This window comes from Pelodiscus sinensis, chromosome 6 (genome assembly GCF_049634645.1).
Source record: "Pelodiscus sinensis isolate JC-2024 chromosome 6, ASM4963464v1, whole genome shotgun sequence".
In the NCBI taxonomy this organism is placed as follows: Eukaryota; Metazoa; Chordata; order Testudines; family Trionychidae; genus Pelodiscus; species Pelodiscus sinensis.
Window position 1 is genome coordinate 34,655,378 of NC_134716.1, and position 26,168 is coordinate 34,681,545.

Consider the following 26,168-nt stretch of genomic DNA (forward strand, 5'->3'; position numbering starts at 1 on the left):
ATTCATAGGTTAAATAAAAAAGCACTACTTCAGCAGGGATAATGGAATGAATTTGGGGAAACCAGCAGTCAAAATCAGTTTTATGAGGTAAAACTCCCAATCCTATGGGTACCTTAATCAGAGCCCCAAATTTAATTCTGGCAATTGGGAGTGGGTAGTGCATTTCTGTCTTTCTTCCACTTCCCTCTTCCCCACTCACAGTTAGGTGTGTTGGGTTGGACAAGTCCAAGGATATTGGTAGGCCAGTACTGCTTCTACTACTTGGCTTAGCCGTGTAAAAGGCCCAAGCAATAAATGGGCCTCTCTAATGTTAGCCCAAACTGCCTAACCTCTTCTGTAGGTGCTACTGCCATTCTGAACCTTCCATCAACTACCTGTTTACACTATCTGTTGTTTGAAACCACCCTCAGCTCTGCTCTGCCCACTCTTCTGCAGTAGTCTAAGCCTTCTTTATAAAGAGATCAGCAGTAATTAAGACTCTTCACAGTGTGTTCACGCCCACAAATGTACTACTCCACTGAAGTTATGCACCTTTTCTGTCTTCTCATCTCTGACCAGACTCCCTTAACTAACTGTGCCTGATAGCGGTAATAGGGTGAGTCCAAGCAATTGATGTCAGAGTCTTGTTTTCCAACAAGGTCAATAGCCTTTTTTGCCACCAACAGATGAGAACAGATAGCTCTCTTTTCTCTAAGACAACATTCATACTACAGCAGGGATTGAGGCTTCAAGACCAATCTAGTGAAGACCTGGAAAATCAATTGCAGATCACACTCCAGTTGACCCCATTACTCTATCCCAGATGAGAAGAATAAAAGAGGTCAGAGGGAGAGTTTCTCCCATCAACCTCCCATGGTGCATACCCTAAGGTAATTTGACCTATTGTACAAGGACTCCAACTATATTATTTGTGTAGCTGGAGTTGCATGCCATGGATCGACTTTCTGAGGTAGTGTAGACATAGGCTAAGGCTGCAGGTCACAGACCTTATCTAAATAAGTGGCCTGATTTTCAGAGATGCTGAGCTTCAGTTGCTGCTGCCTGCTGAACACTTCTATCAGATCACTAATTAGATACTTAAACATAGTTATAAATGTGTTAAATGTGTTAATGTTAGAGAACCATTTTTAGAAAAACTTGGGGTTTTGTGCCTCACCACTTTAAAATGGGGATAATACCTGCCTCCAAATAGTGTTGTGAGGCTTAATTCATTAAAGTGTGTAAAGCGCTTTGAGATGAGAGCCACTGATGGAGAGCAGAGGTGTATTTAGCGAGAATGTGTGTGGGGGAAGGGGAGAAGGAGGACAGTTGCCATGGGTCCCAGAAATTCAAAAAGGCCCATGACTCTGGGTCACTACTCCAGCAGCTAGAGTCCAGGGACCTTGAAATCAATGTTGAAGCCCGGCAGGGTACAGTCCAAGCAGTGCTGAGGGCTGATTGGCAGAGGCTAGTCCTTAGCCTGACCCCTTCCACCTGAGGCCCTGTCCCTTTTGGAAGGTCCACAATGAGCCCCCTTCCCTTCTTGCCCAGAGCCTGATGAAGTTTGTCATAATCCTTGTTTGAAATAATTGGTTAACAGGAGGACAGAAGTCCAAAGTATTAATAGGAGCAGAGTAGTAGTACATATACTTCTGGTGGCAGAAGTTGAAAAATGAAACAAATTTTCCACCCATAGTCACTCACATATGTGTATCAGTTTGCTTTCATCATGCTTATGGGCTCCTAAAGCATTTATGCAATCTAATTTTTACTGGAGCAAGAGTCTGCAAATTTTTCTGACACAAATGTTTTCTCAAAGCCAGTTTCCAAGCAACATTCATGAGTATTTGCAGAACGATCACTTTAACGTTGCATGTCCAATGATTATTTTAATGCTTATCCACTAAAGGAAGAAATGCCATTTGATTTACTTTGCTAATCACAGCTAATCAACACAATTCTACTCAAGACTATTGGCTACTAACTACTGTTCATACCAAACCATAGAAGTAAAATAATTTTAATAATTTCATGGAACATTTTCTAACAGATACGTATTAGGAAATTGAATTCTAAAAGTCCTCAATCAGCAAAAAAAGGCTAAATGTATATGATAAATGGTGTTTTGTGAATTTACTCAGCTCCACAAGTGGGAGTTTCTAAGACAGATTTTTGCTGAATATCATAAAATAGGAAATTGATCCAATGAGCCCAACTGTGATTGTACATGGGGTCAGTTTTAGCCATAAGAAACCCTTTTCACAAATTCTATTTGCTATGGTCCTTTTATTTTTTTCTTCATAACATAGGCTATGTCTACCCTACAGGGCTTTGCAGAGCACAATTTGAGTACCCTTTTCTGATAATTTGTGTACCTTTTTCGGATAGTTTTTTTGGAAGAGGCTTTTCTGAAATTTGGCCCATCTACCCTGGACCAAATTTTGTTAAAAAAACAAACAAACAAAAAAAAACCCTCTTTCAGAAGAGCCATTCTTCCTCATGGAAGGAGGAAGACAGGGTTTCCTAAAGAGTGCATCTGCTCTGCCACAAAAAAACAAAACAACAACAACAAAAAAAAGCACAAGAGCTGGACATGGTGGAGTTTTTCCAGGATACTGGAGGTATCCCAGAAAAACCTGTAGCCTAGACATAGCCTAGACTATGTGATGTGTATCAGTTGCTTATTTAAGGCATGGCTGTGTATAAACTGTCATCTATAAATTGCAGTTTCAAACACAATGTCTTTGTTAATAGTCCTGTTCAGTCATGTCTAATATATTTCATCATGTCTTTAATAGGTAGCAGGTTTAAAACAAACAAAAGGAAGTATTTTTTTCACACAAACATAGCACACAATCAACCTGTGGAACTCTTTGCCAGAAGATGTTGTGAAGATCAGGATTTTAACAGAGTTCAAAAAAGAGCTAGATAAATTCATGGAGATAGGACCATCAGTGGCTATTAGCCAGGATAGGCAGGAATGCGATCCCTAGCCTCTGTTTATCAGAAGCTGGGAATGGGCAACAGGGGAGGGACGGAAGACAGGTGTCTGGGCTAGGTGAAACTTCCGTCTCACCCAAGATGGCCATTCTTATGTATTTTCTTAAGTTCTCTCTAAAGTGAACATAGGCTAGATACTGTTGGAAAGCTCAAAGTGCTCATGACATGAATGAATTAGAGATTACAATGTATGCAGCCTGTATAACCCATTTGGAGGGAACTATGCACTTGAAAGATTAAAAGCAGAAGCACTTATTGGTTTGTGGGGCTTTGCCAACTGAAGTTGAAGTTTCCTAATCTGAAAAGCATCACTACCTAGAAGCAACTGTCTAGGAAATTCAGGAACATATGTTAGTAACTGATGGCTTCTCATCTTCCATCAACTGCAAAGGTTTAAAAAAACAAAATTTATGGATAGCAATTAGAATGAGCCTTACTATTTTTTCTAGAACAGCTTCCGATCCTCTAAGTACAAGAAACTTAATTGCTTACTTTATCAAAATTACATGTCACTGATACAGAGCTAATCTCACTTTGCAAAGCCACTTGTCAGACAGTTTGCAGATTTGATGTGTTTGGAGGGTAGATTATGCAATCAAATAAACTAATTTACATATTAAATACACTTCTTATTTTAATTTCCTCTATGTTAGTAGTACTGTATTTACTAATGGCTGGCATACCAGAGGCAGCATAGAAATTACCAATGGCTCTGAATATTTAACACATTTATAACTTTTTTATTGGAAGAAATACAATTTTTTAAAACGTGGAAATATATGAATGTCAGCTAAACTTTCACGATCAGAGGAAATGAATTACTAGAGTATTTTACTTAATTCTTTTGCTGCTGAAATTGCTTCTGATAAGGCATTTTATTAAGCAGGTTCATCAGGTTAATCTATGCCATCAAAGTGAGGTTATAAATAGGGAACATGGAGAAATTTTTCTATTGAAAGGGTGGTAGTGTAATTAGTTATCCCTTCCAGACTGTGTAGTCTCCACCAGGATATAGGGAGACTCTATGTGGCAATATTAGATAGCATGTGTTATGTTGTTTAATCAGTCTGGGATCTTAAAATCTAGAGGAAAATTACAAAATCTGCCTCTATTCACTGATTTTTTATTATAGATGAGTCATTACGACACCATAGTTAATGATGGGTGTGAATTCTCATTCCAGTAAAACTCTTAAAATATCGCAAATGTATTCACTAATGCTAAATCTTCTGTGATCAGGGAAATAAGACAAGGGTTTTTGGAGAGATGGCATACCAGTGAGACAGAGTATAATCCAGGGCACTGTTTCTCAACCTTTTTTTAATAAAGTACCCCTTTAAAATATATACCTACAGTTTTCAGACACAAAATTTTTTTATACCATTGCAACACATGTAGCTGGACAGGCGATGAAATTTTTTGGTGTAAAAAGTACAAAAATAACAAAGCACTGAAAAACTTAAAACAAAAATTCAGTTTTCTTCAAATTTCAGTTGTGCCAGACTTCTCTCAAGTACCAAGGGGGTACTTGTTGAGAAACACTGATTCAGCTTTACTGCAAATTTGGAACAAACCAAAATCTGTATTAGACCACAAAGTTCTTAAACTGCACAGGGCAAATGAAGTAAGTTTAGAATATGTGTTTTGAAGCTTAAGTCCAAGATGGTTTTTCTTTCCTGGGTTTGTTTGTTTAATGCCAGCCTTTCTCAAGCAGGGATGCAGTCCTGGGGATACTTTCATCATGAAAGAGCAAACATGACAAAGGCATTGGCACTCTCAGAGAGGCTCAAAGTGCATGTCTAGTTTGTCACATAACTCCGTGCGTTTTGCATTTTGTTTTAGGGAACTTTATTTAGATGGCAGCAGCAGCAATTCTAAACATTTGGAGATGATGTATTGTGTGCGACAGGCTTTGTATAATAATGAATGCGCCATGGCAGAAACAGATACTGTGAGTGTCACCACTTATTAATGCTCTTGTGCAGTTCACAGAGCCTAAGGTTTGAGGGACCTTTTGGGTCACCTAGTCTGGTCCTCCACCCAAGGGTAGGAGTTTTTTTTTTTACCATATTCCTGCATAGTGTATCATCTATGTGCACTTGAACACCTCTACTGATAGAGTATTAGTGACTTCTTTGGTAAATTGTTGCTGAAGGCCTTTGTGGCTAAGAATTTTGTCCTTATATTGAATGTGAATTTTTTTCCAATCTATTTTTTCTTATATAAGCCTACATTTAATGAACCTGAAAAAGTAAATTCCTATATTTTTTATCATTTATCTGTAGTAAGATATATGAATATCACACTATAAATATCATCCAGAAGTTTTAAGGCCAGTTGTATTTAGCCACAAGCCCCTACAGACAATGTTTTGATTGTAGGGAGATATGGATGTCTGAGTGTCTGGCTGCTTGAAATTCAGCAGTTTACTTACTAATAATATTAATAGGAGTTCTATGAAGGCAGTATTTATTGTCAACAGCAACCTGATTCTTTTAAGGGTTTGTGTGCAATTGGCACAAGAAGTAGGATTTGTAAGATTAGAGAAGCCAAAGGGAGTTGCCTATTAAACTGGAACTACAACAAAAATTTATTTTGCCTTGGAGAATTTATGGCTGAGTAAAGCTTTAAGAACTTTTCTTCAGAGGAGACCTTAATATGACTTGAGACTAAAATCAGCAGGGACATCTGATGATCTCCCTAGGCCATACACTATTTAAAAGCTAACATGCCAACACCTTTGAGCTCAAACAGCTGGAGCATAGACCAGCCCCCACCATACTCGCTTGTTGCATACCCTATTATCACCTCTTTTACAATGTGCCTTTTAAACCTTCTATTGATTTTGCTGACCTTGTAATTTTTTAATTTCCCTTCTTTTATGGAGAAGGATTAGATATGACTGCAAAAGTACATCCACTCTGTACAATAAATTATTTCTTCCCTTATATTTACCCCTTTGCTTATATATGTATATCTATTCTTCTGAGGCAAAGTAAGTAATATAACATTTTTTATTGAACCAACTTCTTATTGGTGAAGGATACAAGCTTTAAAAGGTACTCAAAGCTCTGCTTTCTTCTTTCAGAATTAAGATCTTCTAAGTTGCTCTCATTGTCACCTACAGAGTTTAAATCTTCCACAAGCACAGTATGTGTAAGGACAGCCATATTTTTCTTCATAGGTGGACAATTTGGGTAATATTAGATTATCACCACCTATGAGGCACCAAAGTGAAGGTGGTAGTCAAGACAGCCCTCATTTGGTGAACACAGTGAAAAGGTTTCTCTCAGATGTTGACTGGTCTACAGTAACATATATCTTTGTTATCTGCAATGCACTTCTCTGAGGCTACACTTTATAATGCTGAAATGACTATCATTCCTCCATAAACAAGGCTAGATTTTGATATTTAGACATTGTAACTGCCTTCATGGGGAGGGGAGAATGCTGCACCATGCTAAAGGTACATATACACTGTGGCACTATTTCGGGATATTTCCGGTATCCCAAAATAGAGTTTTCCTCATCTTGATAGCACTCCCATTATTTTGAAATGTAATCGAAATAACGGCATGCTATTCTGACATCCTGGTAAACCTCGTTCCACAAGGATTAAGGGACTTGTCAGAATAGTGGTCTATTTTGAAATTTGTTGCTGTGTAGACAATGCCAAATTTTGAAATAGACTATCTCGAAATAAGCTTGAAATGAGGTACAAAATTTGTGTAGCTCAAATTGCATAGCTCATTTCGAGCTAGTGCCACAGTGTAGACACACCCTAAGAGCAACAAACGTAACAATCTAATTTGTGTCTATCATGCTCATGAATTTGCCAATGCAAAAGAGTAATGCACAATATGCTCCATTTGTCATGGTGCTCATCTTCAATTTAACCCTGCCCAGTTCAGGGTAAAGTGGGTTATGAATTTCCTCCCTCTTTTCCTCTTTTAGGGACATATGAAACTGTGTAGGGGTATGGAAGTCTCCCAAACAGTGTAATTGTACTTAACCCTTGAATGAGACATTCAAGATGATGAAGAGACAATTCTTTACATTTTCCCACATCTGCACTCCATGAAAATAAATATGTTATTTCTGTAAATCAGTAGAAGGAACATGCTGAAGAAAGTTCTAGGCAAAAGCTGTACAGTGAAATAGAGAAAGAGGTAGAATAATTCTACAGAAAACTGTTTCTCCTGTTCTAACAAATTTGCTTGTTCACTCTTTGAGGCAAGTGAGACTTTGTGATTCCTTACTATTGTTGCAACATACCTGCACAATAGCTAGTGACTATCTAGCCCATGTTGATGACTGGCATATTTTACTCAATTATATACATAAAAGCTATGATACAAGAATATTAAACTCTCAAGCAGGCAAATGCTAGGAAATGACGGACATGAAGTTGCCTGTGCAGTCGAAACTCCCCTCCCACGCCATGTGTACACACATTATGACACTGTCTTGAATTGTATGACTATTTATTATTTTTTCCATGTAGCTCTTGCCTCACTCAGTGCACAGTTTTGGATTGTGCTTACTGACCAAATAGTTATTAAAAAAATATACTTTTCATTCACTGTGTGGATCTACTTATTTACTGCATGCTATCTACATTGAGGAAGGATGAAGAACATTTGCCTGATTTCATTTCCCACTGTCTTCATCAGCTGTTTCATATTAAGTAGGAGGACAAGATCAGAAATAAGGCTATTCAAAGCTGAACTCAACAACAGTCTCCATCAGCACTGATTTAGTTTTAGTGGCTTCCTTCATACTAAGGTATTACTAGACTGGAAGACCAACAAATTCTGAAGCCTGCAAGGAATGCTGATATACAGACAATGTTCAGATAGGCATGAAAAGCTTCAGTGGCAGAATAAGATCACCAGTGATGGACACAAATTAAAAATCCAGCCAAACCACTTTTAGGACTAACCAGAGACCAATCCAGATGACACACAATACGAAAGGAGGCCGTATCCTTTTGGGATTTGCCATTATGATTATGATCCAAATCCTGAATAAGCAATCTAGGCTAGTGAGTGAGCCACACGAGTGATTTTTCTTCATCTCGGGGGGGTGCAAAATTGTCATATCCAAGACTGATTCCCAGGACAGGGTAGTTTTGCTAACTAGAATTTGCAGGGTGTGCAAGTTGAACTATAGGAGATCTTTGATTGGATGCAGAGGGAATGCATGGCTTTCATAATGTTGCATGCAATCAGCATGCACCTCACTTCACTTGCTTTATATGCCCTGGCTTTATGTGCATATCACACCAGTATAATACAGGTAGTGTTAAAAACAAAAAAAACCTAAGTGGATGAAAATCAGTGGAATTGGGCAACCCTGCATGAGAGCAACAGTAAACAAAATGTCTTGTGGGCAACACACAGAACCCTGTTGGGCCACATGGAGCCTGAGAGCCATAAGCTGCCCACCACCAGTCCAAACCCTGCATAAAATATCAAACTATTTCATTTTCTTATTAGCTTTTATTTGGTGCTTGTCACTATATTAACTGAGTGATTCACAAACAACAACAAACTTATTTTCATGCACATAAAGCAATCCTCCAGTGAGGGGGTATTATTATCCCCATTTTACAGATGGAGAACTTAAACACAGAGAGATTAAGTTCAGAAGTGTTCACTAATTTTTGGAGCCCAACTTGAGACACCTAAGGCCTGATTTATCAGAGTACTTAGCATTTTTATAGCACTGTATGGCTGTGTCTAGACTACATGCCTCTGTCGGCAGAGGCATGTAGATTAGACACATAGGCAAAGGCAAATGAAGCCGCGATTTAAATGATCGCGGCTTCATTTACATTTACATGGCTGCCGCGCTGAGCCGACAAACAGCTGATCAGCTGTTTGTCGGCTCAGCGCGGCAGCCATGTAAATGTAAATGAAGCCGCGATCATTTAAATCGCGGCTTCATTTACCTTTGCTGAACAAACAAATCTACATGCCTCTGCCGACAGAGGCATGTAGTTTAGACATACCCTATATGTTCAGAATTCCCATTATCTTATTCCCTGAATACCATCCATCCTGATTTAGGGACAGTTTCTGTGGAGGAAAAAGGAAGCATGTGATCATATAATTGAAGACTATATCATAATATATATGCACAAGAAGAGCAAATTAAGGTTGAACAGGCACTCTTAAAATCAAGCATTTCCTAACTTTTAATATAGATTTTTAAATGTATTTTCCTGGAAAACACAAAGGCAGAAATTCTGTCTTGCTGAAGCATATTTACTTTATAGATGCTTCAACAGCAGGGTTAGACTATTTAAATAAGGTGTAGGCAATAAAACGGTGGTAGATCACCAGGATTAGCCCCTGGTGGGCCTCTACCACTATATTTATCTGTGCCTCTGCAGGTCTGTGCAATTGCAGCTCCCATTGGCCACAGATTACCGTTCCTGGCTAATGGGAGCTGAGGAAAGTGGCATGGGCTAGGGCACTGCTTCCCTTAGTTTCCCCTAACTAGATACAGTGATCCACGGCCAAAGGCAGCTGTAATCACCCATACCGGTGGACATGCAGGTAAATATAGTAGTGCCATCTGCAAGGTAAACTTAACCTGGTAAACTGAACCTGGACCATGGGCTGGTATTTGCCCACCCATGATTTAGATGCACAGTGCAGGCCTTTGCCACTTGAGCTAACAGAGTAACTGACAGAAGTAGTAGGTTGGTATTTCTTATGTGAACCAGCCATTAGTCAGTGAGTTTCACAGCTTTTTGCTGACAATAGCAGAATGTTGGGAATTTTTTTTGATTTTTTAATGTTCTGGAGAGCAATGTTATCTAAGATTATAGACCCTTCTTCTTTTGTCACATCCACAACATATAGCCCCAGAAGACTCCCTCTGCCCCCTTCCGCCCAGGTCTTCTCTTTCCCCAGTTGCTTTCTGTGTCCATCTGATCTCCTGTTCTTCACTCCTATGAATTCCAGTAAGGCAGCTATCTTTTTCTCTGGGGTGCCTACAAAGGTTGGGGGGGAATGAGAGAACAGAATAAACAGCATCCCTGCTTTCCATACCTATGCATAGCAACACAGTGGTCCCTGGCTGTTGGGAGGAGCAATTGCATGGAAACTCATGCTCAGTTCTTATAGCTGTGAGTAGGGAGCACGCCTAGTTCAGGTGCCTGGAGAATTTAACTGCCAAACTCTAACAAGTTTTGTACTGAGCATATGCTAAACTGATTTTTTTGATAAGCTAATGATTGCGCTAAATTGGGGTATATTTTCATGGCAACAGCAAAGGTTGCGCTGTTACCTTGAACCTAAAATATCTTCCTGCAAATTGAAAGCCTGGCTCCAAATCAAGGACATGTGATAGCCAGTCCATTTAAACAGTTTTAAGATTCTTTTAATGTTGATAAATCAATATATTTTTCTTCATCTCATTCTGAGAAATGGGTGACCCATTCTTGCCGAAATGTTCACATATCTGCCCTAGGCAGACACTTTTCATGGAAAATTTTAAACCAAATGGTTGAATTTTAACAATAGGTTGTTATAATGGAAAAGTTCTAGACAACTATAGGCATAGGCAAAGTACCCTGCTTTGATTATACTGTTAATATGATGACACCTTACCTGTGAAGCATACAATTCTGGAAAGGATTTCTAGATTGACATATGCTGATTATCAGCTCTCAGAAGATCATTGGATTGCACTCTAAATGGGAGTTAAACCACTGGTCAGTGCTTGGTGTGGTTTGAAATTTTATATTGTCAATATGAGCATTTTTACTGCAAAAGTCTCTAAGGATCTATTAATGCCCAATAATAGATTGTCCTACTAAGTAAACTATTTTTAACATGGTGTGAAGGTGAATGGCATCCCTTTAAAAATGGTGTTGCAGTAATGGAAAAAAATGAAATGTTAATATAAAGAAAAACAAATGACACTTGATTTCAGGCTTAACATTTCTCTTATGTGAAGAGATGATTCAGTTAATGTGCTTTATTAAATGATGTAGAATGCAGCTGGGCTTGTATATTGGGACTGCACTAGGAAGATATGCACTGCATAAGCACAAAGATTTAAGGATAGAGTTAGATTATCTTTCTGCCAAGGTAATACATTAGTGATCAAAGTTGACATTGACAGCTATGGGAAAGAGATAATGTATTTAGATATCTTAAGGCAAGAGATGTGAGCTCTCTCCTACTTCCTCCTATTCATTTTTGCTGAAGGGCATTTATAGTCTTTTCCCCTGTTGTTAAACTTGCCTATAGAAATAAATTCCAAACTTAGACACTGCTGTCTACAGTAAGGGAATGCTCCATTCATTCTGTATCTTCTCATTCATTGTATGTTTACCTGAAAATCTGCCAGAGCACTTATCTATTATCAGGTGTAATTCCTACAGGACTTCTTTGGTTAGTCTGGTCACTGAATTTGAAAGTGAGAAAATAAAATGAAGTAAATCAGTCACACAAATACAGGTGAACCTCTCGGCACCATCTTTATACAATACCAGAGTAGAAAATGATGTCTGAGAAATTTGACAGGCAGGTATAATTACAAGGAAGATAATCAAGGCAGCATACACAGTGAAAGCAAGAGGACACATAGATTCTCGTAAATATATGCATTTAAATATTAAATGAGTCTGTACACACACACACACACATATTTAGAATGTTTTTGAAAATTCCGATATTTTCTTTTCAGCACTCCCAGTGTGGTGTTCATTTTTAACTGTGCTTATTACAAGCAGGGATGGGTACGCTAATTTTGGAAAGCATTTAAATATCATGGCTTCAAAAGTTTGATCTAAACATAAGAGTTGTGTTTGAATATTTTTAAGAGAACTGTGAAAAAGGGGCAGATGAAAAGAATCATTAAAGAAATTATATGAAATATAGACTTACCGGCAGGCAGAATAATAAAAAAAAAACAATTCAGGGCCATTGTCGGGATAATGGGCTAAATGGACCTTTGGTCTGGCCCAGTATGGCCATTAATGTTTTTATATTCTTATAGGGAATATGAAAAAAAGAACAGTAAGAATAATGTCTTTTGGAAAATTAGATGACATAATATATATATTTTTTCCTCTTGTAAAAGTATTTTGGTACTTCTTGGTTTATTGCAAGCATCCTGAAATGCCTCACCATGTGAAAATACAGCTTGAACAGCGGTGAAACTTCAAAATATGACATCACAGAATTGTAAGTACCAGAAGATTCAATGCAATGCATGCAGTAGTGCACTTAGCGTTACTTCTGATCAATCGAGAAGTAGAAAATGGTTTTCACTATGAAGGAAATTAAATTTTAAAAAGAAATATAAAACTATTTTCTGTGCTAAATACTATTCAACAAATGGGTTGCAGAATCATTCAGTGTAGAAGTCTGTGCATAACTGTCTTCAGTTTGTATTTATTCTTCACCTTTAAACATCTTTGTCATTACAAATGGTACTCTAGTAACAGGTGTCAACACTTTTAGATTAACTGCATCTCTCTTCCCTTCTCCCCCTGCACACACAGATGGTTCATTCCAGAAGTGCCCATCCAGGTCTCAGGTCTTCAGTGGTCTCCTGTGCCTGGGCAGTGACACTTGTCCCATTCTATCCTGACTGGGGGTTTTAAGGCAGCACAGTTCCTGGCCTTACGTTGTGATACCCCGCAGCAAGCCAATCAGCAAACAACCATTAGCTGTGCTTTGCTTTCTCTTTGAGGATGTTGAGCAGTGTATTATCAACAGTTACAATTTAGGACACAGCTATTTCTTAGCAAGCACATTCATTCTTTCAGTAAAAGCATTGTACTTTTACAAATCAAAGAAATGTAAACACACACTGACTAAGCATACCAGGAGTCACCCATCAGTCTTATGGGGTCCTAGTAGAACAAAGAAATACCAATCCTTCCAGAAAGTTAGTGTAGCTATATTGGACTTTCCTGCATGAAGATATTTTCCTAACTTAGTAGGGAGCTGCTGGAAAGACAAACAGGAAAGCAATGCAATCGCTAGGGATAAGCAGCCTCTCAAGAAACACTTGGGAGGCAATTCATCCCAGTCAATAGTCTACCTCTAATATCCAGCCTGAAGTTACACTGTTTTGTCAAGGCTGTGAGTCTAGAGATCAAAGGAACACTAAGGGCATGTCTATATTATTGCAAAATTACTAAAATCAACATAACTCCTGAGTTAGCAAAATTGAACTATCCTGTCCCCACAATGGAGGAGGCTTGAAATTAATCTGAGGCAGGCTCGGTTAGTGTGGATGTGCTACTTTGACTTAGAACCCCAGAACAGGAAAGTAATTAGTTTAAATTACTCTGGGGAATAGTTATTTTTTAAATAGCCACACCAGAGTGTCCACACTAATACTATTTTGGTATTAGCGTTATTCCCCAAGAAAAGCAGGCATACAGATTTTGAAATAAGTGGCCTGTTATTTTGAAATGCTATTTCAAATGTTATTTTGTGTAATGTTACATAGTGGATGCTCTGCTTATAAATTTGACATAAGAGAGGTTATTTTGAAATAAAGCCCTAGTGTAGACCAGAGCTAAATAATTAAATGGACTTTTTGGAGGGAGGGAGAGAGAGAGGAAGGGGATCAGCACATAATGTGCCTGCTATTGCAGACGGAGAAAGACTACACATACAGTTCCTGACAGTGTCGGGAAGCAACTGAAGCCTTTTCTGGCTCCTCAGAAATGGTAGTAAGCTTATACAAACAGGGTCAGCTTTGCTATAAGGTGATTTTCTCTAAAATGCTTTTTTCCTAAATAAGCAATACTTTGCTTAAAGAAGACTGTCTGTTGACTGGAAACTACTGGGACCTGAAAAGCAGGTCGTGAAAGTATATCAGGCTTTCTGAGGTAATCATTCTTAGCAAGTGAGGACTGCAGGCCAAGACCTGGTCAGAGAGCGAAAATCCTTGGACTTAGATGGTAAAATTAGCCTAACTAACATTTGTCAGGTAAACGTATTTAATTCTCATTTAACAGAAGCACACACATATTTGATGAACATCTAGATTCACGTTTGCTAAAAAATAAGTATAGCTCCTTTGATGTCCATTGAGCTAACCTGATTTACTTGAGTGGAACTTCTGACCCAATATTTTTAGACATAATCAAACTTTTGGGTAATATGGAAACAAGTATCTAAAAGGGTATTACAAGGAAGAGGGGGAAAAATTGTTCTCCTTGGCCTCTGAGGTTAGGACAAGAAGCAATGGGCTTGAACTACAGCAAGGGAGGTTTAGGTTAGACAGAAACCAACCTCTCCCCCCTACCCCCTGGTCAATCCCCTTGCTATTTTTGTTTTTCGGTCCCAGTCAGTTCCTTTTGTTTTGCTCAACAAGTTTAGCTCACGGGGGCGGGGCAGGGCGGGGCGGGGCGGGGCGTGAGGGTTTCTCAAAAATCAAAAAGGGGGCGTGATGCTGAAAAGTTTGGGAACCACTGATCTAGACAGTGCTTGGTCCTGTTGTGAGTCCTTTCCGATTCTAGTATTCTATGATCCTATGAATGCAATGAAAAATTAAAAAACAATGTGAGGAAGAAATATAAGAGTGCAAATAAAAATTACAGTAAATTCTGTAAATACATTTCCTTTTATTTGAGCTGTCTGTTCTTCTTTTCTTCTGCCCAGTGTAACTGTGGTTTTATTTTTGCTTTTTTTTTTTTTTTTTTTTTAATTTCAAGGATTTCTCTTGACTGTTCAGTAATTTTTCTCTTCCATTTTTGGTACTTTAGTATGAACATTAAATAGTTTAATTGTGGATTCAAGTAAATCCCAGTTATATGAAGGTCTAATGGGAATTTCACAAATTAAAATTTTGTTTGACACTGAATTTCAGGTATGGAACTAAATATGAATTTTAAGGAAATAACTCCCCTTCATTAAACTTGGATGATACAGTGATTGTGCCAATGCCTGGTTAACAAAAGATTATGGCAAACAGATTTTATCTCAGTCCAGGTTATATGGAAATTAATCTGGTTTGCCCAGACTAACCAGAGCAACCAAGATTGCAATGTGCTATGTCTGTCAAGGTGCTTTGGCCACTGTCTGTCAAAGAGGTTAGCAGTTTGGTAGTTCTGGACTCTCTGTTTCTGGATTCTAAGGCAGCATTTGTGGCAGGGCCATTTTTTCTTGTATCTGTTCTTGACACAAATATTGTATTTCTCTCAGATGTGTACTTTGTTATACACAGCTGGACCTTTATCACTTGGCTTGCTGTAATGCAGTTGTATCAAGCTGTGGGTGAGAACCATAGTCTAACTGACAGCTCCCTTTCAGCCTTTAAATCAGAACTGGTATTCTGATTACCTTTCACCACCAGATTCCACCTTGCAAGCTGCTGCTTGTGAGTAGTCAAGGGCATTCCTCTAGGATCCCCTTGATGTTAAGTGGAACTCCTGTAGCTGTAAGGGTCTGCATGTACGGAACAGTTTGAGGGACTGGAGCCATACCACTGAGCTGCTGCTCTCTTTGGTTTTTGCAGTTACTAGAGTGACAGCAGATACCATCAGCAGTGGAGTCAGAACCAGTTGCCTTCTATTCTATACAGTTTTACAATAGTGCTCATCACGATAGAAAGCTCATCATCTAATAAACCATCTTGTTAGTCTTTAAAGTGCTACATTGTCCTGTATTAATCAGTGCGACTACACATCCTCTCATTCTTACTCAAAAGATGAAGTTTGGGAGTGTCTTGTTCTGCTTTATGTTTTGAGGGTGTGATTTTTTGCTTGATTTTTTTGTTTTTGAAATATAAATATACATGCTGCTATATATTTATGTAAGAGAAGGTTGTGTAAAAAAAGTGCCTTGCCCTTGGAATGGAAAGTGGTGAGATTTGTGGTAGCCTGCAATTTCTGGGGGAGATCATTCCACGGTCTTAAGGAAGTTCTGTCTCCTGCTCAGCTAAATATTATCCTTAAAGTAGATAATTCTGCTGTGCCCAATGAGTGAAGTTATTAACTGTGATCTTCATCCTGAAGCTTATGTGTTTGTTTTGATGTCCTGGACATGGAATGACTTGGAGGTAAGGACTGAGACTTTGAACTCGATTTGAAATTCCTTGAGAAACCAAGATAGAGCTTTTAGGAGAGGTCTGGTACTCTGGAGTGCCTGATACCCTGTGATGCTGAGGAGAGGTGCAGGAGATAGTTGAAATTTCCTAAACACTGAAGGCTTCATGCCCAGTTATGCTGCATTACTGTAGGAGTTTCTAGAAATATCAAACACAAATCACTGTGATGTTTGAGTAAGCAGTAATATATTTCTGCTTAGATCTCACATCCTGAGCAAAAAGCTGGGAAAGGTATTTGTTCCATACCAATACCAGATGATCTGCATGAAATATTAATTAATCACAACCACAATACCAGAATAGCAACAATTGCTTAAGCACACCACTTTCCCTTTGTATATGTGACAAATGTTCTCCTCTAGAAAAGAGACCCTTGGAAGATTGCTTGGGATATCCCTCTGGAGACTGGTGCAACTAGCCACTGAGTGTCACTGTTATAACACAGATGGACTTGGCAAATTGTATTTATCTAGCAGATAAAAATATGTATAACATCGAAGAAGGCAGTTTGTATGTGAACCTTTCACAAAGCTCATGACAATGATCCATCCACTTATAAACCCTCAGTTATGATGCAATGTTGCAAAATGGAAATGATCCATATCCTGTTTATTAGAGTGCATCTAAATGATAACTCAGTGTTCTATGTTTTGTAGATTGTGCTACTTAGCATTTAGTTACATTCCTTCTCCACCATTATGACAAAAGTTAGCAATGCTTAGTCCTGGGAGAATTCTGCAAATAATGCATTTGAAGCCATTGTAAAATTGCAGAATTCTCCCAGAACTAAATACTCCAGCTTGATTCTATCAAGTAATTCTCTTATGCTGAAGTATTTTCAGAAACAAGTGTACTGTGTATGTGCCTTTACAGTATTAAAGTAGATTTTTTTAAAGAGACTTGGCTGACAGAACTAAAAAAGATATAAAAATGGCAGGTTAGTATAAACAATTTGAGCTATCTTTTTATTATAAAACAAAGTCTAAAAGAACAAATGCAAAGCTCAAGGTAAAAGGTGAAGCTTTTTAATGCATTAACAAGAATTAATGAAGACTCTTTGTCCAAGGAAATAACATAATTACATCTTCCACCTCTCTGTTATAAATTTACCTTGCCTCACTAGCGAGAAGAAAGTAAAGTGATTTTTTTTTCAACAATATAAAGAGAAGTCAATGAAAGCTAATGATAGTTTTCAACATTGAAAACTCTCAGGAGTGTATTTTCAAATATTGGAATTGGAAGTAGGAGAGCTTTGAGAACCTCTCCAGGAGAACTTAGACTCACGTGAAATCACCCCCACAATAAATACAATAAAATATGATAGCATAACCTCGACAGTGGTTCAGTCCAGTTTGTACCATATTCAGTTTGTTACTGTTAGGTAAGAAATTTTTTAACCCCTTTGTTTCCCTCACTGGACTTCTCTCAGAAGATTTGAGACTAACAATTCTTGATGTATGGTAGTAACTTTCCTTTCCAACAGCCTCATTCTTCACATAGGAAAAAACACGCTTTGTTTAAGATGGGGCAAGTGGAAATGGAGAAATGCTATTCCCACACAATGCCAAGCCTGCAACTTTAAACTGTAATATTAAGCTTTCTCTGGTACAGTGTAGACAGAAATCCTTTTTGTTTTTAAACTGAAAGTTTGCATCCATTAGCTTCAAGGTTCATAATTAGTGTTTAGGCCAAACAAAGAGTCAATATGATGTCATGTCTAGACAACATGTAAATTAATATGAAAGCAATTGAGTTACAAATTCTATACTAATACAAATTAATCTGAATTAAGTTTAATCCACAGTTATTAACTGATTAAATGTGGCTGTTGGTAGCTACAGGGTGCTGACTTCCATCTGTGATTATTAGGGGCACAGCTTAATCACTGATTTTCTACTGAAAAATATTTAAAGCAAATGTCATATACACTGACTCTTTATGCTTGTTCACTGAAAGGAACATCTATGAATGCAAATCTGAAATCTACATTTTTAAAAATATGTAGAAAGCTTTTCTTGAATTTCATAATTAGCTTTTGGTTAGAGGGCTGCTTAGTTCTTCTTGTGTTGACTCTGCCTTGCTTGCCATCCTCCTTTTGAGTTGCATGCATCTATTCTAAATAAATTCTCTGCTGCTCTGAACACTTAAAAATAGTAGCATAAAAATCCATATCCTTCCATTATTATTATTGAAAATACATGAAACCTGTTGCCAAAAATAAGCAGGTATATGTGTGACATAGATCCCACTCAGCTAAAGCTGATTACATTTTAGAGCTGGATATTCATTATTGTAAACAACACACTGACAAACGTGTCCACTAAAATTATGAAAATGATGATAGTAGCTGACTGAGCAAGGGCATGAGCAAAATATATTCAGTCATATATATATATATATATATATATATATATATATATATATATATATATATATATATAAAATATTGGCAGAGATTTTATATTATATTATATATAATACTGGCAGAAAAATAAAATTTATCCTTCAAAGCAATATGCTCAACATATTATGAATAGTATGTAGAGTGTGTTGTTTGGAAAGGTAAATTTTATTTTTCTGCCAATAGCACATATAATAAATATTGACAGGAAAAATAAAATTTACCTTTACAAGAAACATACTATTCATAATATTTGCTATTACTATTTACTATTCCATATTTTTTAGACCAGTAATAAATAGATTTATAAAAAAATTAAAAATCATAATAAAGAAATAAACCTTAGTTTTCTTGCATATAGATCTTGCATGATTTACCAGCAAGTCAAAACCCTAACAAGACAGATTCAGGTTTTCTTTTTAATTAAAAACAACTATAAATGTTATGAAAGTATCCTCTTCTTCCTTTTTGACTGAGAACAGCTACCTAACTTGTAAGAAAACTCTCTCAAAGTTTTTTTCCCCAAAGCTTTGGAATCTATTATGAATCTATCAAATAGTAGATATAGCTGATAATTACATAGTATGTGATATCAAAACCAGGGTCATTGTATTGTATAGACTCTTTAATAGACATCCTACTCATTGCCATAATAACAGAAGCTGTCATGACAGTGGACTGTGCCTAGCATGAAGCCCTAAACAATTCTGACAAGCTGCAGCTCATTAAGGGACAGTCATTTTGTTGAAATGTCTATCAGCTCTTAGGGATGTACCAAGATGAATAGACCCAAAACAATAGCCCCATTTGTTAGAGCAGTAGCTTCTCTAATACATGATGAGACAATCAAGCCAAGCTGCCTTCAGCACAAAGACATAATTAATCAAATGGACAAATGGTTCAAAAATTGCTCTAGTATGTTCTGTAGTGGACAGAGGTTTCCATGGCAACATTGGCGTTTGCGTCACACTTAATGACCATTCTGTACAATGAAGTTCTTAAAAAAAAAAAAAGCCATGAAAAAAATCAAAATAAATAAATAAAGAGCAAGTGGTAGCTTTAAGAGGCATAGATCCCCGATACTAGAGAAATTAATGACTGTATTTTCATAGACTCATAGATTTTAATTCTAGCCTGCATGCCTGCATAATGCAAGGCAAAGAACTTCATCTAGTAAACTCGATATCAAGCTTATATCCTCAGTTTGAGCTAGGGTGTATCTTTCAGAAAGACATCTAGGCTTATAGTCTTTAAGGTCATAGAATCACAGCATTTGAAGTTTTTAAATCATGTCCCTTGGAATGTTTTTCAAGTGGTTAATTATAGACACTGTTAAACCTTAGTTCTAGTCTGAATATTTTCAGCTTTAGCTTGCAACCACTGGATCTCATTATAACTAACTTTTGCTGTAGTCACTAGGCATGACAGCCTATGCTCTGGCCTCTGACATGGCTAATACAAATCTTACACCTATGTAGAGATGTGAGGGATTGTTTTTTGGCTTTTTAGCCCATAAAAACAATTGAAAACTGTTTCAGGTCAACTGAAAACCATTGTTTTTTGGTGTGCTTGAGAAATTTTCAATGAACCAAAAAGTTTTAAACAAAATTGTTTCCAGTCAAACAAAACTATTAATTTGACACCCCTCCCATAAAACCTATCTCATATTGTTTTTTTAAAAAATATTTTACAAATATATTTTTTAAAAAGTTGAAGCAACCATTTAAACCAAAAAAATTGTTTCAAATAAATAAAGATGTGTTCTGATTTGGGGGGGGGGGGATTTTAAAAAATCCTTTTACTGAAACACATTAGGCAAATTTGAAATGAATTCATTCCATGTTTCACTAACCTGAAACTGCATTTTTTTGGGGGAGAAAATAGTTTCATAAAAAAAATTCACCCAGCTCTATGCTCATCCACAACAAAATCAGAGTTTGGCCCAAAGTAACATGCCCATGGTTATGCAGAAAATCAGCGGCAAAGCTGGATCTTATGACTTTCAGCAATATTCTTTAACCACAGAATCATCTGACTCTTCTAGAACAATAGCCCTCTGCATGTACAGTTATGTGATTATTTATTTTTTGTGATTTATTTTCACAGCAAATGAAGCATCATCAGTGGATACTGAACATCCATGAAAACATCCCTTTATGGATAAGAACAGATCTGTAAGTTTTTTTAAGTTAAATGTAGATAAGTCTCATGTAAACCAAAGAACGAATGTAAGAATAGAATTCTGAAGCTGTTAGCTTTTTCAGTTTGAAAACATTTTGTACTGAAAAATGTGTTAGAAGAAAGACAACTCCTCTGTAGTTATCATTTTCAATAGCTATTTGATACATGGGCAACTGAATTCCTCAGCGTTCCCATTAATATGTTGTCTGTGGCTTTGTCAATAGCTGAGAATAATGCAGCGTTCCTCAAATGATTACACATTAAAATATAAGGAAAGATAGACTCCAGCATTTAGTGAATGTTTATGCCAATTTTTTCAAAGATATTCATTAATGTCAGGGACTCAACTTGAGACACCTGTGAATGTTTCTGCCTTTATACCACAGTTGGGTTATTCTTTCTTACTTAAACTGGATAATATAGCTTTACTTTTTTGGATAATTTTTCCGATCTTTTCCTTTTTTACTTCCACTTCTAGCTTACCCTCCAGCTGGACATGGCTCCTACTTTAGCGCATCACCACTCCCCGCAGATCTGTAAGTTGTTTCCCTAATATTTCAACATCTTGCGATTTCTATAACTTGGGACCTGAATTTTCATGCTTGTATTGATTTCAAGGATGCCGTATTAGCTACCAAACTGAGTACTAGGTGCTAGCATGAACAAAAGAATCACAAGGGTTAGGTAAGTAGATTTTGTATGAAATGCTGTAAGTCCTGAGGTCTGTGAATAGACACAATGAGTGTTATATGGGTGCCGCTGTTGCGTTATGGCAACAAAAGTATTTCTACTGGGGAGGAAAAACAGTGCAACATTTCTTGGGCCAAACCATGAAGTCTACTCAATCCATTCCCATTATTGAAGCTGTTATCTGAAATCATGACCAGATTTAAATATTATGCTGCACTCATGCAATTCTTTCTAGAATTATGTAAATGTGTTCTTGCTTTTATATAGATAGAACCAAGGCAAATTGATCTTTATTAGGAAGAGCCAGATAATACTTAGTTTACTTGAATGACTTCAACTTCAAGGTATAGTCTCATCTCACTGTGTGCCAAATGGAAATCACATGTCCTGCAATAACATAGCCCTGCCATAGCTAGGATTTTCTTTCAAATAAATGACAACATTGAACATTTTCTCCCCTTTGTTTTTCAAAGAATTCCCATAAAAGCAGATTCAATTTTTTTTAACACTCACGAGATTTCTGCTTTACAGAAGCCGAATATCTGAATATAAACTGTCTGAAGCTTTTATATATTTTCATATAACCGCAAAACGGGTGTATGCCTATGATTGTGTAAATTATATATGCAATAATGCAGTGAAGGTTCATTATTTAACCTTGAGTTTTACTTTCATTGTACATTGATCATATTTTTGTGTGCTTAATCGGGTAACATTTTTTAATAGGACTATTTTTTGCTTTTTTTTCAAGTGAGGAGAACAGTAGACTGCTCTGAGAAGTCAAAATTCAGCAATCTCTGCCTACATATTTAACTCTGAACTACCTTTCACATGTACTCTGCAAAAGTCCTTATTTATCATGTCCCAGGTTAGCCATTACATTTTCATCTTTTATGGTCTTCCTAATTTCCTGCTTGCTAAACTTCAGGGGGTCTAGAATTCTGTGACTGGACTACTCATACACTCCAGGAGATATGACACACTCACCCTCACCCTTTGTCACCTTGATTGGATTTTTATTCATTTCCGAAGCCAATTCAAAATTGCCCTCTTCAAAACTCTCTATGAATTTACAGCACTCTACCACACTTCTCTGACCTCCTCTCCTGCCAACTCTCTCCATTCTTCTAATCTTGATCTCCTGTTTTGTATTTTTTATGTGACTCTCTAAGGTGGTGTGTCACTCTTTTACTTCTGCCTTCACATATTTGGAGTCACTACCTTTCTTCAAACTGCATGTCAAATGCCCTGCAAGCTGGCTTCACAGTAGTGCTTTACTGACCTGATGACTTTCTCTGGTCATTTTCGTTCACCAGTTCTTGGTGTGATGTCATTTGCATCATAATGGTATAATGCAAACCCCATAATCCAGAAGAGCCCTTATTCAGGAACTCCACTCCCAGATTCAGGTTTGCTCAATGTTATAAATGGAACCAAATCTCCAGTTTGGCTTCTGTATGTCTGTAAATGTTCTTGTTTTGACAAGCTTGAGTCAGTCCTGGACTAAGACAATGCATCACTCTATGCACACCACAGGCTGCATTTCTCCCTGCCACAAAGTTGCCCATGTGCCCTGCTGTGGTAAATTGAGGAGACCTCACTTCCCTCCCAAAAAGGAAGGGGCAAAGTTTGAAATCCCCTCATTGACTGATAAGAGCAGCATAGGTCTCCAGTTTTACCCTCGTCCTAGGAGGCAGGGGAGGGGGCAGCAAGGAGAGCCCCCCCCTATTTTCCCCACCAACAAAGATGCAGATAGATGAGTGTGTAGCTGGGCTTGCTTCACTCATCTCTTGTCCAGAGCCTTCTGGTGAGGTGCCAGGTGGCTGGTCCTCTGAGCAGTGGGTCTTGGAGATAATACTCAATGTATGTGACTTGAGCACATCATATTTCTTGAACTGTTGTTTTAAGCAGCCAACAAGAGCCAAGGTATGTCTATGCTGGAAGTGAAGGTATGATTGTAGTACAGGAAGATGGCCGCTCTTCTCAAAATAGCATAGGTAACATCACTATAGGAGGCAAAGCAATGAAGCTTTGGCACAGATGAACAAACACAGTAAGCATCCAGTACTTTGGATGCTATCTTTGTGCTGAAACTTGTGCTGTCTATGCTGCTATTGTTACCCATGTTAGCTAAACTAAAGCTAGCATAACTATGCCTATCTGTATTATACTCACCTAGCCTCTGGCTGAGGTATTTGGCTAAATTACACATTTTCAAGCTTTCTCTTCTCAACGTGGGGCCTAGAATTCTACTTTTTTAATTTAAAAAAATCCCAAAACCAAAAAGAGATGAGGTTCTGAATTCAGGCTATGTCTAGACTGCAAGCCTCTTTCGAAAGAGAGCGTCTAGACTGCACGGAGAAATTTCGAAAAAGCGGCTTGCTTTTTCGAAAGAAAGCATCCAGTGAGTCTGGATGCTCTCTTTCGAAGAAGCCCTATTTACATTGAAGAACGCATTCTTTCGAAAGAGGAACTTTTGAAAGAAGGCGTTCTTCCTCGTAAATTGAGGTTTACCGCCATCGAAAGAAAAGCCGCGTTCTTTCGAATTAATTTCGAAAAAACGCGGCTTGAGTCTGGACGCAGGGGAAGTTTTTTCGGGAAAAGGCTACTTTTCCCGAAAAAACCCCTGAGTCTGGACACAGCCCATATGATTCTAATACCTTGCCTTTAAATACAAGCCTATCCCAGATGTGCCTTAGTCAAGCTCTCCCTACAGGAACTTGTATGGTGTGACAGGAAGGATGGGATTTGAGTTTCACACTGAAAAATTTTACTTTCTTTTCAAGGTAAACTTTCTTTTTCTGCATTGCTATCTTGGCTGCCTGAGTTTGACTGCCATATAAATGACTTGAAGTGTGTGTTTAATATCTGTTATACATGATTTTCCAAGTGCATTTTACCTTTTATGCTATAATAGTTTGATAGTTTTTAATTGTTTTGAATAAATACTGTGGTTTTTAGTGTTGAACTCTTTTCACATCTTGTGTGTCTGTGAATGCATTATACTCTAACAAGTGAATGCTTTCTGTCTCTAAATGTCAGCTATTTACAGCTGGAATGTCAAGGCTGAAACTCTCTGAATTTATTAGTACAATGGAGCTGAAGGGGGAATGAAACAGCTTTCTTTGTAACCAGAGGAACTGTTGAATAGCAGGTACATAGTGTAAGTGTTTGATTTTGGTTTGCTGGGTGATTAACTCTTTGTGATTCAAGTGATTAGCAGTCTAGTACTGCTCCCCAAAAAGTCAGTTTTACCACTGACTGTAGGGGGGGCAGGAGCATCACTCAATGTTTTGGAAACACGATATGAACCTAAACAGGGCAAAAGCCTTCTTTTAAAAGTTGGTTATTCCCTTGCCTTCCACTCTCACGCCTGCCTCCCAAACACGTCACATCTCCCTGATAATCAACTATCATAACATTCAACATTATTTGGCTTCAACGTAAATGGGAAGCAAATATGGGACTAAATATTCATGACTGAGCACCTGAAAAAATATGCATGAAATCACTACAAACACAAAAAGCTTGTTCTATTGGCCACATTTTAAATAGTAGCTGGGTGCCTTGTTATCCGACTTGGCCACACAAGCTGTCTACAAACTATTTTGTCCCCATATCAAGGTTTAGATATAATGTTCAGTGCCTCTATAATCATTACTTCAGGTTCTTCCTCTCCATGACAGTCTGCCCTATTAACTCAAAGTTCCAAGATAAAATAAGTGTGCAAATATACAGCAAGAGTCCAATTCAAAGGCTAATGGAGTCAAGGGAATGTGTCCCAGGTGTATCTGCATGCTTTAGTATGGGACCCAATAAGCACAGACTGAGCCTCAAGCAGAAAATATGTGATTATAGTCAGCAGCTTAAAACCTGCACTCCCTAATACTAAGTATTTATGTCAAGAGCCCGTTCTTTATGCATTTAAGGGAAAATATTGTCTGTTATAACAATAATGCACCTGAGCAGTTATGTACTCTATACTTCTTAGCTGGAAATCACAAAGTTTTACTAAGATAGCTATTAAAATTGGAACTAGCACATGATTTTGACCAAGAATTAAAAAAAAAAAAACTTGAAAGAACTCTTAACTTCCAACTAGTACCAGTGAGTATCCTTGTGATGCTGCACTCATATTTTTATGGAAAGGTTTCTGAATATGCATAACTTGCATATGCTTTATGCAAAAGAGCAAATAACCTATCATTTGAGAGCCTGTGATTCCCTGAATATGTATATTCTATTTGTGTGCATATATCCTTGTATGTGAAATTAGAAAATGTCATGCTCAAGGGCTTAATGACCCAGTGCTAAAGACAAAAGTCTGTGAATGGTTCTGTTTTTCCTGTAAGCCCAAGACATGTGACCATGCCAGCTAGTACTGGAATCCATCTTGAATCTGGTATTTTCTCATCAGGATGGGAGGGTGAAAGAAAGAGTTACTGCCCTGAGATAATACTATTTAAGGAATGGATATCAATCAACATTGTCTTTAGCTTGTCTTTTTTGAAAACTGCCTTCCCACCCCAGGAGTATGTTCAAGAAACTGTTAGACCCAGGCCAGAGAAAAGATTAGCTATGGCTTCAAGGTATTTATCTGAAACAAGCAGAAGTGAGAAATATTCTAAGTTTCTAAATTTTGGTTTTAATTGGTGTATTTGGTTTTAGCTTAGTAACTTCATTTGATCTATCTATTTTCACATGTAGTCACTTAAATCCTACTTTTAATTATCTAACGCAGTGTAAATAATTGTTGCCTGTGGGGGGAGCCATAGGTGTGCATATCTCTCTTTCAATATGAAATATCTTTATGACTCTTTTTTAT

General features: G+C 37.6%; 2 long non-coding RNA genes across 3 annotated transcripts in view; one reads left to right on the plus strand and one right to left on the minus strand.

The window, feature by feature from the left end:
• The window catches only part of LOC102453053 (uncharacterized), a 57,033-nt gene extending 31,786 nt beyond the window's left edge, over positions 1 to 25,247 (plus strand). Inside the window, exons 2-6 of one of the 2 annotated variants that reach the window (XR_001369242.3) lie at positions 12,111 to 12,185; positions 20,579 to 20,646; positions 21,132 to 21,189; positions 22,095 to 22,211; positions 24,386 to 25,247. This is a non-coding gene — a long non-coding RNA (uncharacterized LOC102453053). Of the gene's footprint in view, positions 1 to 12,110; positions 12,186 to 20,578; positions 20,647 to 21,131; positions 21,190 to 22,094; positions 22,212 to 24,059; positions 24,123 to 24,385 lie in introns of those variants that run through there. The other variant, XR_003087088.2, reaches the window with a different exon arrangement.
• LOC142830045 (uncharacterized) lies at positions 9,785 to 22,633 on the minus strand. Its single transcript, XR_012905062.1, has 3 exons — positions 22,331 to 22,633; positions 10,602 to 10,683; positions 9,785 to 9,982 (listed from the first exon to the last, which is right to left on the minus strand). It is a non-coding gene; the product is annotated as an uncharacterized LOC142830045 (long non-coding RNA).
• Positions 25,248 to 26,168: the final 921 nt, after the last annotated feature.